The following is a 16,031-nucleotide window of genomic DNA, read 5'->3' as shown; positions in this document are numbered from 1 at the left end:
TTCATCTATGTTTGAGAGTTTGCAATGCATAACTCCTCCATTTCTTTGGCTAATTTATTTCTAAGTATTTATATTTTGGTACAAACTTGTATTTAATTTCTTCTTCAGATAATTTGTTATTAGTATATATACATAGAACTGATTTTTATGCTTTTTTTTCTTTGTAGCTTGCCATTTGAGGCATTTATGTGTAAGTTCAAGTATTTTTACTGGAGACTTGAGGGTTTTCTAAGATCATGCTGGGGCCTGAGGGGAAGACTCAGTAAAGAGCCTGTCACACAACCAGGAGGACCTGAGTGAAGATGCCTGGAACTCATATAAAAAGCTGAGGATGATGGTACATGGCTACCACCCCAGAAAAGGCGATGTAGAGCTAGGAGTCTTCAGGGCTCACTAGGCAGTCAGTTTAGCCAAATCATTAAGCATCAGGTTCATTGAGGAGCCTTGTCTCAAAAACTATGTTCAGGGCTTAAGAGTTGGCTTATTGGCTCCACACTTCTCTCTCACAGGACCCAAATCTGTTTCTGGCCTTCACATCAGACAGCTTATAACTGTCTGTAACTCCAGTTCAGTAGATCCTCTTCTGGCTTCCACAGTGCCATCCTTCCATGCATATACCTACACACACACACACACACACACACACACACACACACACACACCCCTACATGTAATTAATTTTTTAAATGCAATCTTTATTTAAAATGTTGGAAATCAGTAGAAAAATATACCTGAGTCCCACCTCTGGCCTTCACACATGTATTCACACCCATGTCCAGGTGAACATGAACACAAAAAACATGCATATACCATGTCCACACAATCAGTCAATCAAACAAGTAAATATCATGCTGTCCTTTAAGTTAGTAGTAGCTCTGTATTTCTTTCTCTATGATCTGGATTATTTCATTTCTCTTGATTTCCTTATTTTTCTGGCTAGGATTTCTAATACTGTGCTGACAAGAGATGGTAAGAGTGAGCAGTCTTAGCTAATATCTGAACTTGGAAGAAAATCTTTCAGTATTCCATTGCTAAGTGTGACGTTAGCTGTGGGCTTCATCAATGTATACTTTTCCTGTATCTATTTGTTGATAATTTTGAAAGAAAGAGAATTTAATTTTTGTCAAGTGTTTTCCTTTATATATGGAGATGATCATATGAGCTCTGTCCCTTAGTGTTTGAACAAATATAATGTACTACATTTTTATTTAAATACTTTAAAACCCTCCACTGTTAGAATTAAATCGATTTAATCATGTCGCTTGCTCCTGTGAAGGTGCCATTAAGTTCAGAATGCACTGGTGTCTTACTGATGTATTTGATTACTTTTGCATGTGTATTCATCTGGGATATTTGTCTGTAGTTTACTTACAATGTCCTTGCGTGGCTTTGGCTTCAAAGTAATACTGGCCTCTTAAAATGCATTTGGAGGTGTTCCCTTGGCTTATATTTTTGGAAAAGTTTAGGAGTGCAAGCCTCTCTCCTTTAGTATTTGATAGACTTCACCAGCAGTCATCTATTCTGAGCTTTGTGTTGTTTGGAAGTTTTGATTCCTGATTCAGTCTCTTTATTTGTTATTGATATAGTTAAAATTCCCATTAATTCACCTTTCAGATCCTATGTTTACAATAATTTGTTCACATCTAGATTATTAAAATTGTTGGTGTCTAATTATTTATGTTAGCTTCTTGTACTGTTGCAGTATCAACTAGTACTTCTTCACTGTCACACAAAATTTTTCTGTTTTCTAGTGAAGGTTTGTAAATTTTATTTTAAAAATAGCTATCTTTTGTGTTTTCTATATAATTTATCTATGTTTTGATATTATTTTCTTTCTCATGTTGACTTTGGGCTTAATTTATTCCTACTACACTTTCTTAGCAGTAAAGTTAGGTTGGTTAGTTTAAAGTCTTTTTGTTTGTTTGTTTGTATGTATATGCTTAACACTACACACATTTCTTCAGTGTCCCTATGTTTTGGTTTCCATGGAGGTTCCATTTATGTGGGTTCAAAGCTACTTTTTATTTCCCCTTTGATTTATCTTTTCTCCAGTGTTTTCTTTTGGGAGTACATTTGTGAATTTTCTCAAATGCCTATTGATTTCTATTTTATGTTATTGTGGTTGGAAAAGAATTATGGTTATGATTTTAATTTTCTTAATTTGTTGAGATGATTTTTTGATGCCATGTGGTCTGTCTTGGAGGGTACATTATATTCATTTGGTAAAAATGTGTATATTTTACTACTTTGGGGTAAAGTTTGATTCAAGTTTATTTTCATGTTAATTCTCTGATTGGATGATCTACTCATTTATAAATAATGTATTATAGCTGAAGTTTTCCTGTGTCCTGCTTGATCTGCAACCTCTCTGACCCCAATAAACACACAGAGGCTTATATTAATTATGAACTGTATGGCCATTAGCTCAAGCTTATTACTGACTAGCTCTTAACACTTAAATTAACCTATAATTCTTACTATGTTTAGTCATGTGGCTTGGTACCTTTTCTCCATTCTGCTTTGTCATCTTGCTTCCTCTGTATCTGGCTGGAGACTGCTGACTCAGCCTTCCTTTTCCCAGAATTCTCCTTGTCTTATCCTAGCTATACGTCCTATATGGCTACTGGCCAATCAGCATTTTATTTATCAACCAATCAGTGCAACACATTCACAACATACAGAATGATGTTCTAAAGCATTTCCCCTTTTCTGTCTAATCAAAAAGGAAGGCCACGCAGTGGTGATGCACGTCTTTAATCCCAGCACTTGGGAGGCAGAGGCAGGCAGATCTCTGTGAGTTCAAGGCCAGACTGGTCTACCAAGTGAGTTCCAGGAAAGGCACAAAGCTACACAGAGAAACCCTGTCTTGGAAAAAAAAAAGGAAATAAAAAAGAAGAAAAAAAGGAAGGTTTTAACTTTAACATAGTAATATTACATATAAAAGAACAGTTATCAAGCAAGAATTACAGTTAAAATATCTAGTTTCTTTGTATTTGGCAAAATTAAAGAAAATATTTTATTTATCCTATTTTTATGACTCTAAAGTTTCATTTCTAATTTATGTTTTATCATAACCAAGGAAAATTATAACTATAACTATCTAGTCTTCAACTACATCAAAGACCCCAGAAGGATATAATATTACCTAAGTTAACAGGAAGTGCATTGTAAGCAAGTTCCAAAATTCTGGAAATGACAGAGACAGCTACCTGCCTGGACAGTCATCCAAAGTTCCTCTGCAACACTGGGGCATTCATCTTCAGCCTATAGGCCTAAAGTCTCTCAGTCACTTCTATCTGTGGCCTGTAGAAAATTTGGCAGTCTCCTTTGGGAAGCAGGAACCTGAAGGACCATCTCGCCTTGCAAAGTTCAGTGGTATAGCAGCAATCTTAACAGGTCTTATTAATAAAATCAAACCCAAGGCCAGTTATTGGGGTGAATGCTGGAAGATCAGAGAAGCATAACAAGCCATGCTTCCTCACCTCACCAATTCCTCAGCTGATCTGTTTCCTCAAACTGGAAGTGTCTGTGTCCTCATCCCAATGGCTCTCAGCTGAACTGCTGCTCAAATGTCTAAATGTTTAACCAGCCAAATGCTTCTAATTTCTGGTCCTCACACCTTATATATATCTTTCTGCTTTTTGCCTCACTCCTTGGGATTAAAGGCTCACTTTCTGGGATTAAAGGTGTGTGTCACCATGCCTGGCTGTTTACAATGTGGCCTTGAACTCACAGAGATCCAGAAGGATTTCTGCCTTTGGAGTGCTAGGATTAAAGGTCTGTGTACCACCATTTTCTAGCCTTTGTATCTAGTGGCTGTTCTGTCTCTGACCCCAAATAAGTTTATTAGGGTGCACAATATTTTGGGGAACACAATACCACCACATTTATCTTCACCTTGGCAAAAATAGCCATTTGGGCAAGAAACTGTTCTTGCCTGGACTGCTTGATCAACTGGACATGCAAGACCCATAGAAAGGTAACCACTGAACTTTGCTTGACAAAATGGTCTTTCAGGTTCCTGCTTCGCAGAGGAAACTGCCAGACATTCTACAGGACACTGAAAAAAGTAACCAAGAGACTCTAGCCCTGTGGGCTGAAGACAGATGCCCCAACTTTACCAAGGAACATTAGGTGACTGTCCAGGCTGCCAGCTATCTCTGTCCACTCTTGCAAGACTCCCGAAAGTTGCTTGCATCCTTCTCCCATTTCTCAGGTAATATTCTATCCTTCTGAGGTCTTTGATGTAGTTGAAGCTAGATAGTTACAACTTTCCTTAGTTAGGATAAAAATAAGTTAGATATAAAACCTTAGACTCACAAATATAAGATAGATAGGATATCTTCTTTAATTTTGCCAAATAAACTAGTTTTATAAATAGAGTAGATACTATAACTAATTCTTGCTTGATAATTGTTTTATTATCTGTAATTTTACTATGTAAAAGTTAAAACCTTCCTTTTTAAAAAAAAAAGAAAAGGGGAAGTGCTGTGGGATGTTCTGTATGGCAAATGTGTTGCTCTGATTGGTTAATAAATAAAACACTGATTGGCCAGTAGCCAGACAGGAAGCATAGGTGGGACTAACAGAGAGGAGACTTCAGGGAACAGGAAGGCAGAGGGAGAGACCTGCCAGCCGCCACCATGACAAACAAGATGTAAGGTATTGGTAAACCACAAGCCACGTGGCAACTTATAGATTAATAGAAATGGAGAAATGGGTTAATTTAAGATAGAAGAAGTAGATAACAAGAAGCCTGCCATAGCCATACAGTTTATAAGTAATATAAGTGTCTGAGTGATTATTTTATATGTGGGTTGTGGGACTTCGGGGGCTTGGTGGGACCTGGAGAGAAGCTCTCCAGCTACACAGTGGTCACCTTCCTATGGGTCCTGCATGTCCAGTTTATACAACATTTTGTCAAGCAGTCCAGGCAAAAACAGTTTCTCGCCCAAATGGCCATTTTTGCCAAGAAGAAGATAAACTCCATATGGAGTATATTCTACGCCCATCTTCCTCTTTGTAGTAAATCAGTGCTGCCAGGAGCAGATGTGTCTCATTGTCCAGAAAAGTCTAAGTTTTTAAAACATTTTAAATGCCACATTCTGTAGGTCTTTGAAGTGTTTGAAGATTACCTACCTAACTGAAATATATCTATGTATACCTAGAAAACTTAACTGACATGACTATAAGTTTGATAATCATAGATGACTAATTATTAATCTGTTTCTCAACTATACATTACAATTTCAAATGAGTTGCACAAACAAAATACTTTAAATAAGAGTATAAATATACATATAGTATAACAAAATTAACTTTAAATTTGTATCAATAAAGTTTGTAGCAATATAAAATATTTGTTCTATATTTCTATATCACATACCCATTTCTTCTTTTAGAAAGAGATTTCATTTATAATCAACCCCCTTTTTTAAAAAAAAATTTTAACTATTTGGCAATTGTAAGAAAATGTCCTACTTGTTCTTTTTACAATCAGACTCCACTACCAGCAGGACATAACCCAAAGAGTTAAAAGGAATGAAATCTGGCAGATGGACGTGCTTCATTTTGCAGAATGTGGAAAACTGAAATATGTACACCACACCATTGATATCTATTCAGGATTTCAATGGCCAACTGCTCTGAGTTCTAAAAAGCTGATTCAGTAATCATACATTTGCTAGAAGTTATGGCCATCATAGTTATACCTGCACAAATTAAAACTCACAATGCTCTAGCATATGTCTCTGGTAAAATGAAACAGTTTTTTTGCTTATTACAATATAAAGCATATTGCAGGTATACCACATAATCCTATACAGGCCAAGAAGTCATATAAAGATTAAATCAAATTCTGAAGGATATGCTAAATAAACAGAAAGGGGTAAAAGAAATCCCCATAAATAGATTCGTAATGCTCTGTTAACTTTGAATTGTCTCAATGCTAATGGGAAAGGAACAACATCTGCAGAGAGACATTGGATAATAATAAAAAAACTACACAATTAAATCAGCCTATATACTTTAAGATGTGCTGACCTCAGAATGGAAGCCAAGATATATGTTATGTTGGGGATGAGGTTTTGCTTTTGTTTCTACAAGAGAAGAAAAGCTATGGATATCATCAAAATTGATAAAGGTTTGATTTGAACAAGAGAAACCTCTTAATTAGAAGAGGTTCATCAACCATCATGATCATCCAATTTAAACTAACTTATAAAACTAACAAATGCTTTTCATTTAGTCAGATATAACTTGCCAAAAGTGAACCTCCCCAAAGTTAGGCTTGGGGAAGGGTTTTTGTTTTGTCTTTTAGGAGAATGAAGGCTAAGGAGTCTGAAGAACACCAGACAAATGAGACATCTGAAGAAAAGGGACAAATCATCCAGAAAAACATGTCCCAAGAAAAAGAGTAAATTGGCCTACTGGTATATTACATATAAAATTTCATGTCTTCCTAAATGTTTGTTTCTGCTGTTCTCTAAAGACACTTAAAACAAATGGTCTTTATGTAGTTCCAGTTCAATTAGAAATTAAAGCTGGTTTTGGAGTTGGAGAATGGCTCTCTCCTTCTCTAAACCCAAGCATGTTTGTTAAAAGGAAAATGAAAAATCTCTGTATCATATCAGAAGAGCCATCTGATATGGGACAGAAGAAAAACAAAATTGGGGCCTATTAAATTGCCACTAATCTGAATTCTTTGGTTCTACTTTGATTCTTTAAACCTTTCTTAAGGTATGAATTTTATATTTTAAAAAAACCTGACAGATAGGCTTTCATGAGAGTTTTCTTTTACATTTCTAATGTGACAGATTTAGTAGTAGGCTTCTCCTCCTCATCCTCCTCCTCCTCTTCTTCTTCTTCTTCTTGGAATGCTTTTATTTCTGTGGTTTTGATGGACAGCTGGTATATAACATTTGGATGTGGATACTACTTTCTAGCATCTTAATCTATCAAATCATTTATTCTGGGCCTGCAGGTCCTCTGCTGCAAGGACCTTTCCTCCTCCTCCTCCTCCTCCTCCTCCTCCTCCTCCTCCTCCTCCTCCTTCTCCTCCTCCTCTTCCCTTTCCTTTTTCTTTCCCTATCACTTCACTTTTGTTTTGTTTTGTTGCTGGAGACAGGGTCTCCCTATTTTTGCCCATTCTGGTTTCAAATTCAGGATCTTCCTGTCTTAGTCTTCCAAGTGCTTGGATTACATCTATGCACTGCTATGCCCAAAGGCATTGTTTTCTTAAATAGGTATTGAATTTTTTGTTATTTTTATCTGAGTCTCTCTGTGTATGCACATGTGCATGCAAGTTCCTCAGAGATGAGAATAGGGCACAGGATCCCCTGAAGCTGGAATTATAGGTAGCTGCAAGCTGCCCAGTGTGGATGCTGGAAACCAAACTCAGAACCTCTAGAAGAGCAGCAAGCACCAACAGCTGAGCTGTCTCTTCATCTTTAAGCAAGCATTTAAACAATGTTTCTCCTTCTGTAATTTCTGGGGCACACAGTAGTTCTCTTGGTGGTATTCTCTAAATCCTTAGGTTTTCCTACTGCTCCTCACACTGAATAATTTCATAATGTTCCTGAAGTTTGGTGATTCCTTTTTCTACGTTGACAACATCTACTATCAGGCCTATCCTGAGAAAAATCTCCTTTTAATTATTTTGTTCTTTAGATTCAAAACTTTTGTTTAGACTTAAAAAATAATTTCTATGTCTCCTTTTGAACTTTCATTGATATTTTCTAACTTTGTCCTGTCTATCTGTGCTCTCATACCTCACTGGGCATCTTCAAGATGATTGTTTTGAATTGTCTGGTGATCCAGCTCCCCCTGTCAGGGTGCTTACTAGAAATCTGCTTTGAGTCAATTGTGTCATAGTTTCTTGATTCTTAATGTTCTCTGCCTGTTTGTGTTATTGTCTTCACATGTGAAGAAACAGCTATCACTTCCAAATATTATGGAGGTGTCTTGACTCAGACAGACACACTGCCCAACACTACTAAATCTGAGGCAATGTAAGACCATCCCATCAGAGAGCACTATGGGATTGATGTAAGACCTTCCCGTCAGAGAACACTGTGAGGTGGGAAAAAGGCATCCTTAACTTCTTTCAGTCCCTCCAGGGGATCTTCGGTTCTCTCTGTAGTTTTTGCCCTGTTTCATAGAGCAACCTGTAAGAGGACATTTGCCTCCTTTCCTTGTATGGTATACAAGTGATTGTCACTATGTGATATGCTATGTGGCAGCAGAGAACTTGGCCCCCAAATGGAGACCAGGGTATAAGGTTCCTTTTGCATCCATCTTTCTCTTCTGAAGGGAAACCTCCTGTCATGTGCTCTCCCCAGGCTTGGAAAGCCAAGCTGGCAATAAGGGTTTTTCCCTTCTCTTGTGTCCCTTCCTGGTTGTTCAGGACAGTGAACCCCACAAGCTGCTCACTACACAGAGGGAAGCAACTCAGAGTCAGCTTCAAGGGAGACACTCTATAAAGGCAAGGAGCAGGCATCCAGGACACACCCAGGTTTTTCTTTCCTGCTCTAGGGGAAATTACAGTGTTAGACAATCTGCTCAGTGCTGGGTTAAACTGACCTTGGGGAGATTCTGACCCAACCAAGTGGAATTCTTTAGCCATGTAGAGGCAGCTGCTCTGTATTGTGCTTTTCTGGATAGTTCTACTTGGTTGAGTTAGGCATTCTTCTTGAAGGTGTTTTGTCCTAATGTTGTTACATTGGATTTGGAGGAGTAAGAACTTTGCTCTCCTGTTGTGTCATCTAGCTGAGGTCATTCTCCAAACAAGTTCTGTTTAAACAGATTCATTTGATCAATTTTCAGGTATTTTATGAAACCCGCTTCCTTCCCATCTTCTGTCTCCTTCTTTGAATAGAATCTCACCTTCATTTTTCTTACCATTGTTCTTTCTACTTTCTTTCACTTTTCTTTCCATTCTTTCCTGTTTTTTTGGTTCATTTTCTGAATTTTCTTGACAGCATCACAGTCAACTGCTTTAGCACTAAGTTTACAATAAAACCCAAATACTTGACATTGAAGATTCCCCCATACATGGATTATAGTCAACGTGAGATTAGGGACTAGTAAGAAAGTATTTCAGCATCCAAATGAGTTGCCTTTTCATTGTTTGGGCTTGCCTATTGTCTTATTTGTCTAAAGGTAGAAGAAGAAAATGAAAAAGAAAAGATGGATTTTGTGCTATGGCATTCTTAAGGCATCTATCTCCTTAGCCAGGAGAAGCAATTCATCTCACATCATTAAGTTGTGGCATAGGAGTAGATGCATATGCTACCAAGTGTAAGGTTTGTTCATAAATCATAGTTACCTTGCTTCAGGGCTTATCACTTTCACACTCTCAAAATATGATTATATGAAAGTAAAAGTAAATACAAGTAAATATCAATAGAAAGTTGAAATTTCTGGTTATTGAAAGAATAAAAACAGCAGGATAAGAGTTTTATATTACATCCATTTTACCAACCAAACAACTTTCTGTTGCTCCTTTATAAGTGTAAGAGTGGCTGGGGAAGGCAAACAAAGAATCCTATTAATTATTCCTGGTTGCCAAATTTCAGGAGAAATGCAGCTGGATATATCTCCTTTGGTCCTATATTTTTGCTACTAGGCATGAAAATCTTTGGCAGGGCCGGGCGGTGGTGGCGCACGCCTTTAATCCCAGCACTTGGGAGGCAGAGCCAGGTGGATCTCTGTGATTTGAGGCCAGCCTGAGCTACTGAATAAGTTCAAGGAAAGGTGCAGAGCTACACAGAAAAACCTTGTCTCAAAAACAAAACAAACAAAAAAGAAAGAAAACCTTTGGCATGGACCTGCTTCTAGAAAGAAGTAGCCACCACAGGGCTGGGATTTTTGTTTCTTTGTTCTCCAACTGGTTCTCAGACCCACACTAAAAGATTGTGCATTTGAATGGAATTATTTAGGTCTTTTTAGACAACTAATGCTTTTATTCATAAAAGCAGGGGAAAGTATAGTCTACAGGCTCTTTTTTTTTCCAAAACTAAAATCTTTAGGAGAAATTTAGTTTTGCAAATTATTACTCAGATTTTGAAATGATTTTTTTTATGTGACAACTATTTCACAATGCTGGAAAATAAAACCATATATTTTTCAAAGGAACTGATTGCGTGTTGCATCATCCAGTTTCCTAAATTAGTAGAGATGAGACTCATTTAACTTATGAGCACTTTGGTGCTTGGACTGCTGAAGTTTATGCAAACGAAGCCCTTTGGTCCTCAGTTACTACTATATTCCTTTTTCAAACAAACTGAAACCAAATAGGAACTCGATAGCAACAATGTGTCACCCTGAAACGCGTCATGCCATCGCTGTCCTCATGCTCTAGTGCTCACAGCAAAGCATGGACATGTCACGAATGATGTAAAGTAACATGGAGAACAAAGTAGCATGGAACTGGACTGGCAGGTCATTCGGGGAATGGACGAGTTGGGGGAGAGAAACTTCACTTGCCTTGTGTTCTCTGGTGCAGAATGAAACCAGGTACTTTGAGTAAAGGATGGTGAGGCAGCTGGATTATTTAGAACCCATGAGTGGTTAATTGTAATCATACCATAGAGAGGGTGAAGATGTGTGTAGACGTGAGACAAGAGAGGAAGACTGACAGGAATCCTTCATTTAAAAATAGAAGCAGTATTTGTCTTAAGCCTTAAAAATATTTACCTTTAGGCATTTAAATAGAATCATATAAATATTATTAACTAGGCTATTACCTAAATACTTTAATTAGTTTTATTTCAGTTTTTTTTTCTTTTTCGTTGAAGTTCTGGAAGTACGAAGTCATCTGTAAAGTTCTATGCTATCTGTAAAAGGAGTATGGTGCAAAATCCACTGTATCTTTAAGGTAAAACACGTTTATCTTTGTAATGCATTTATATAATTTTAAGAGAAAAAAGCATAGTCTTTTGAACTTTGTAGACTAGAACAGTTTAAAATAAATAAAGCCAAAAGAAAAAAACCTGACAGATGTGCTTCCAATGTGCTGGAAATATCTCTGGGCCAACATCTCCCACCTGCAAACTTGTCGTGTCTGTGAAGTGCATGTCTTGACGCTTTCCCGCTGCCTATCCTCTAAGTGACCCATCAGTGAGAGCTTTGCAGAACAGACATTAACAAAAATTGAAAGTTAACATGGATACAGGATAGGCTATTTTTTAAAAATCAGACTATGATGACAAATAATAATATAAGTATATAATTATCCCCAAGTAGTGAACACTATATCATGCCACTGAATTTACTCTACAGTAAAATTTATTTCAGTTAAACTCTTCTTAAATCATCTCGTTAATCCTTATATGAACTGTATGTGTACTGAGCTCTGTTGGTTGTATATTTTAGCCTGTGATAAAATATTGAATTTATATGCATGCAAAACAACTTATTATTGAATATGTAAGTCTTCTTGGGAATTTTGAAAGCAAAGGAGTATTAAACAAGATTATACATTCTCTGTACAAAAATATAAAATTTAGTGTTACTAAATGGTAATGCAGAGTCTGGAAGCTTGCAATGATTTTCCTAACATGGAGAGAATTGCTGAAACAAGCAGAAATAAGGGTCAGGAGATAGTAATTAATTTAGATTCAGCAGCAATGAGCTTTCTTGTGTGTGTGTGTGTGTGTGTGTGTGTGTGTGTGTGTGTGTGCTGTGAACCTATGTGTAAGCATGTTTGCACATGCAAGCTTATATGTGAGTGGAGGGACAGAGGTGTATGAGTGCTTATGTGAATTTGACTTTTTTTTCTTTTTAAGCAACGAGTCCAGAGAGGCCAGGATGACGCTGGCACCAGATGATGTGGATAGACATTCTACTATGGATTCATCAGGACATATGCAGGTTTTATAGACAGTCAGGACATGCATCTGAGAATGGTGTGCCATCTCTGTTCTATTCTTTAGTTTTGCATGAGCAATAATACTTAGTGCTCATCTTGGATAGAGATGCTAAAATGAGCTAAGTATTGAGAAATTCAGTTTATCTGTGAAATAATTCCAAGTAGATATTACCCCCCCCCAAAAAAAAAAATAAAAGATGTGAACCATAGTTCAGAGGACATGAATAGATTCTAAAAGTATCCTGGGACATAACTGAGGTTCAGCAAGTTGGGGCCAATTTTCCCTTGATGACCTTTTGGCTGAAGCCATAATTACAGACCACTTTTAGTTCTGTTCAGCACTCTTCCACATACAAAGCTGCGGCACATGGTAATTCTTACTCTCAGTGACTGAAAATGAACTGCTGGTTAAGTACAAAGGGTTATTTTCTGCCAAGCTCAATGAAAGGAGGAAGTGGCAAGGGTGGGTACAGGAAGGCCAACATTCCCTTGTCTCAACTGTGGACAGTAGGATTGCTTAAGGTTTTGAAAGGCAACCTCAAATTGGGCTTTGTTAAGTGAGACAGACATCTGTAAAAAAAAGCCTATGACCTGACAAAGGCCAACAGGGAAAATGCCATCTTCACATGACTAATTCTCAACAGAATAGAACATTGGTTTAAAAACTCATAGTGTTTGATACCTGGTCTTGTATTTTTTAGTTGTTGTGTGCAAAGGTCTCTATGTAACTTTGGGTACGCCAGTTAATGCTCCAATGGCTCTGCTTCTCTTTTTGTAAAAGAACAAAAGAAGTCTCTAATCTACAACAAGATTGTTGTAAAGAGGAAACGAAGGGATAAACATAAATTGCTTAGCAGAGTGCTCAGTTAATTTTCATTATTACTCTAATTGTCTTGTACCTTTATTCCATCTCATCTTGTTAACCACGGTGGTGTGGCACAGTCTGAGGGAGCCTAGAAGCTTACACTAAGCCAAGCCCTGTGGCTGGACAGGAGGAGTTCATGGTAGAGCAAATGGTATGACTTTGGGACAGTTATAAATGTAAACACCCAGAGGAACCTGATAACTCCCTTGTGCTGTTATTTGAACAGTCAATCCTGTTTGAATCTGGTAGAGCAATTTAGTACTAGGTGATGGTTGGGATGAGAATGAATGGGTCAGTGTGATGAGTCTTGAGTTTTTAGGAGACTCTTCAAGCCTCACATATTGAACATAATAAAATTTCATCTTTCAGAAACATAATATAATTTAAAAATACATTGTGCAATATAAAGACAAAAATAATCTGTAGCTAGACCTCTCCCAGATGACTAAATTTATATGACTTCTTAAGAGATAGAAATAAAAAATAACCCATTGAGAAAGTGGATGGGAGAAACCTTAATAGACATTTAAAAGGAAGAAATTCTGACAGTTAGTGAAGATGTCCAGTCTGATCAGCAATCATAGTAATGAAAATGATAACCATAAGGAGCAATCATTTGTAACTTCTCATAGCAAAGACAGTCAGGACAGTGAATATTACCTCTTGGCATAGATAAAGGCAGGACATACCATTTATAAAGTACTTCTTTTTAGTACATGTAGGTATAAACACTTTGAGAAGCAAAATGGCATTAGCTGTATACATTCTCTCTCTCTCTCTCTCTCTCTCTCTCTCTCTTGTGGTGTGTGTGTGTGTGTGTGTGTGTGTGTGTGTGTGTGTGTGTGCGTGCATGTTTTTGTATGACATGTCACGAGGATGTGTTGAGGACAGAGGTTGATGTCGTGGCAGTTGTCTTCCTTGAGTGCTTTTCACATTATTTTTGAGACAGGTTCTCTCAATGAACCCAGAAATTGCCGGTTGGCTAGACTGGCTGGTTAGCTTAGCAAGCTCCAGGGATCTACTTCCTTCCCCGTACAGGAGGTATTATAGCTGCATGCTGCTATGACTGGATTATACATGCGTGCTGGGGATCTGAACTCTGCACTCATTCTCACGCTGTAAGCACTATGCTGGTGAGGCATCTCCTTAACACATATGTAACTTTTATTAATATTTCTTAAACACCTAAAATATACCTAAGTTTGTGTGTAAATACACATATATAATTTAAATGAACTTTTCTCAACTAGGTTGATGATGTTCCCTCCAAGAGCCAAAGACCATATTAAAAACAAAAGACAAAACAAAAATCCAATCCAAGGACAGACATGCGAAGCCTTCTTTTGGGTTGTTGGTCTGATTGTCCAAGAGACTCCCAGAACATTACAGACTATTACTTGGTTGCCCCAGAAGTGGAAGTTATGTCCCTACTGCTAAAGACACCCTGCACTTAATTCCAGACATAGGACCCAGAGCTGGAACTAACCCAAATGTCTCCCCACTGAGGACTAGGGAGATAACCAACAGCCCTACCCAGCTCTGATGCCATGAACCACATCAAGGACCAGCACAATAACCCTATGGGTGAAGGAGTGTCATGCATACTTGGTGGAAACTGATAGCTCTCTATTCAGACTTAAGACCTGTTCAATCAGAGGGAAATCATACCTGCTACTAGAAACCTAGCCAACTTTCCAGGGCAAGTCAAGTCACAAATCTTGGAGGAGAATCTACAACCACAACTTTACTAAACCAGCATGATCCCTAAGGACATTCTAAATATTTATCCCTTTACCTTCAAATAAGTGTAGTCTTCACACCCCCACCCTCATCAAGGGAACTTCTCTTTGCAACAGACAGTGATGACGACAGAAAACCACAACCAATCAAAATGCAGAGTTGTGGAGCCCAGTCCCCATGAATACATCTGTCAAACAACTCCCATGGCTAAGGCTTATTAAACACTGGGGAAGAAGGGGCAGAAAGATTACAAGACCCAGAAGATCTGGAAATTTGCTATAAGATTGTGTCTCCTATGAATGTCAGAAGCTACAACCATAGCCTCACCAGCAACTGCCTAAACACTAGCTTCACAAGGACAACACCAATAGACATGCCACAATGGATGGGAGAAAGCCCCCAGAGAGACTTCAACTCTAGACAAAGAACTACAGGCAAATAAGGAATACCAAGAATGGAATAAATGGAATAAATAAAAAATGGAATACCGAGAATGTGCCCCAGGGAAGGGCACACCAACTGCTTATCCAATACCAAATGGTCAGACCTGAATGGATATATACAAGTAAATTATTCAGACTGAGCAGGTTATTTTTAGGAATATATCTGTATACATGTATGCACATAATATATAAATAAAGTATATGTATGCATATATGTATGTAACAACAATTATTGAAAAAAGATATGAACTCAAAAGGAGGGCTATATGGGAAAGTTTGAAGAAAGGAGAGGGAAGGAAGAAATGATGTAATTATATTACAATCTCAAAAATGAAAGAATAAAGAGTGCTAACAATATCACAAGAGTGTTTAGATAACCTTCATTAGTGGACATTAAAATCTTAGGGTCAAACTTTATGGAGGAATTTACCATGAATGATTAGATAAGTACAACCTAAATCTACCGATCAACTTCAAAAGATCTAAAATTGGGCAACAGGAAATACAGAGCATCTCGTTATCAAAAGTTCTCGAAGAAAAATATTGAAATTGTAGCCATTCAAGTGATTGTATAGGAAATGGGAACGTGGATAACAACAATGGGAGAATTTTTGGGGAAACAAAGTGAGAGAACAGTTCACTAACAAGTCAGCAGCACAGAGTGGCTGTTACAAAGTAAGGGGGCACTGGACAGAGGAGCAAACCCTTTCCTTGGTTGTTCTGACTAGGTAAACCATCCGTAATTGTTTGATTTAATCAATGAAGTATAAGTAGGTACTCATCAGGTTTGATGTTTTATAATAATATAGAATATTCAGCTAAGTACGATAAGGTCCTGGTGTTGTTAATCACAGATCTGGACAGCAGTGTTTGCAAGTGAAAGTCTGTATTGGTTTCTCTTGTAACATGAGCAAATCTGTTGAGGTGATGGGGAGTAGGGTGCCACTGGTTAAAAGGGCATGGGTAGGGAAGAGGTCTGAGACAAAGCTCCGATTTTACCTTTATTTTTCTTATTTTATTGATTAAACTTGCTCTCGTCTGTCATATAACACCAGAGTGTTCCTGTTAATGGGGTGGCTTGTGATATTTCAGTCCATGCATGCATGTATAATGT

At 37.6% G+C, this 16,031-nt stretch overlaps 1 protein-coding gene across 2 annotated transcripts in view; it reads right to left on the bottom strand.

Moving 5' to 3' along the window:
* Cfap299 (cilia and flagella associated protein 299) overlaps positions 1-16,031 on the bottom strand; it is a 513,995-nt gene that overhangs the window by 67,201 nt on the left and 430,763 nt on the right. The window lies entirely within an intron of this gene.

This window comes from Peromyscus leucopus, chromosome 10 (assembly GCF_004664715.2).
Source record: "Peromyscus leucopus breed LL Stock chromosome 10, UCI_PerLeu_2.1, whole genome shotgun sequence".
Classification (NCBI taxonomy): domain Eukaryota; kingdom Metazoa; phylum Chordata; class Mammalia; order Rodentia; family Cricetidae; genus Peromyscus; species Peromyscus leucopus.
This window is presented reverse-complemented; position numbering and strand designations above follow the sequence as displayed.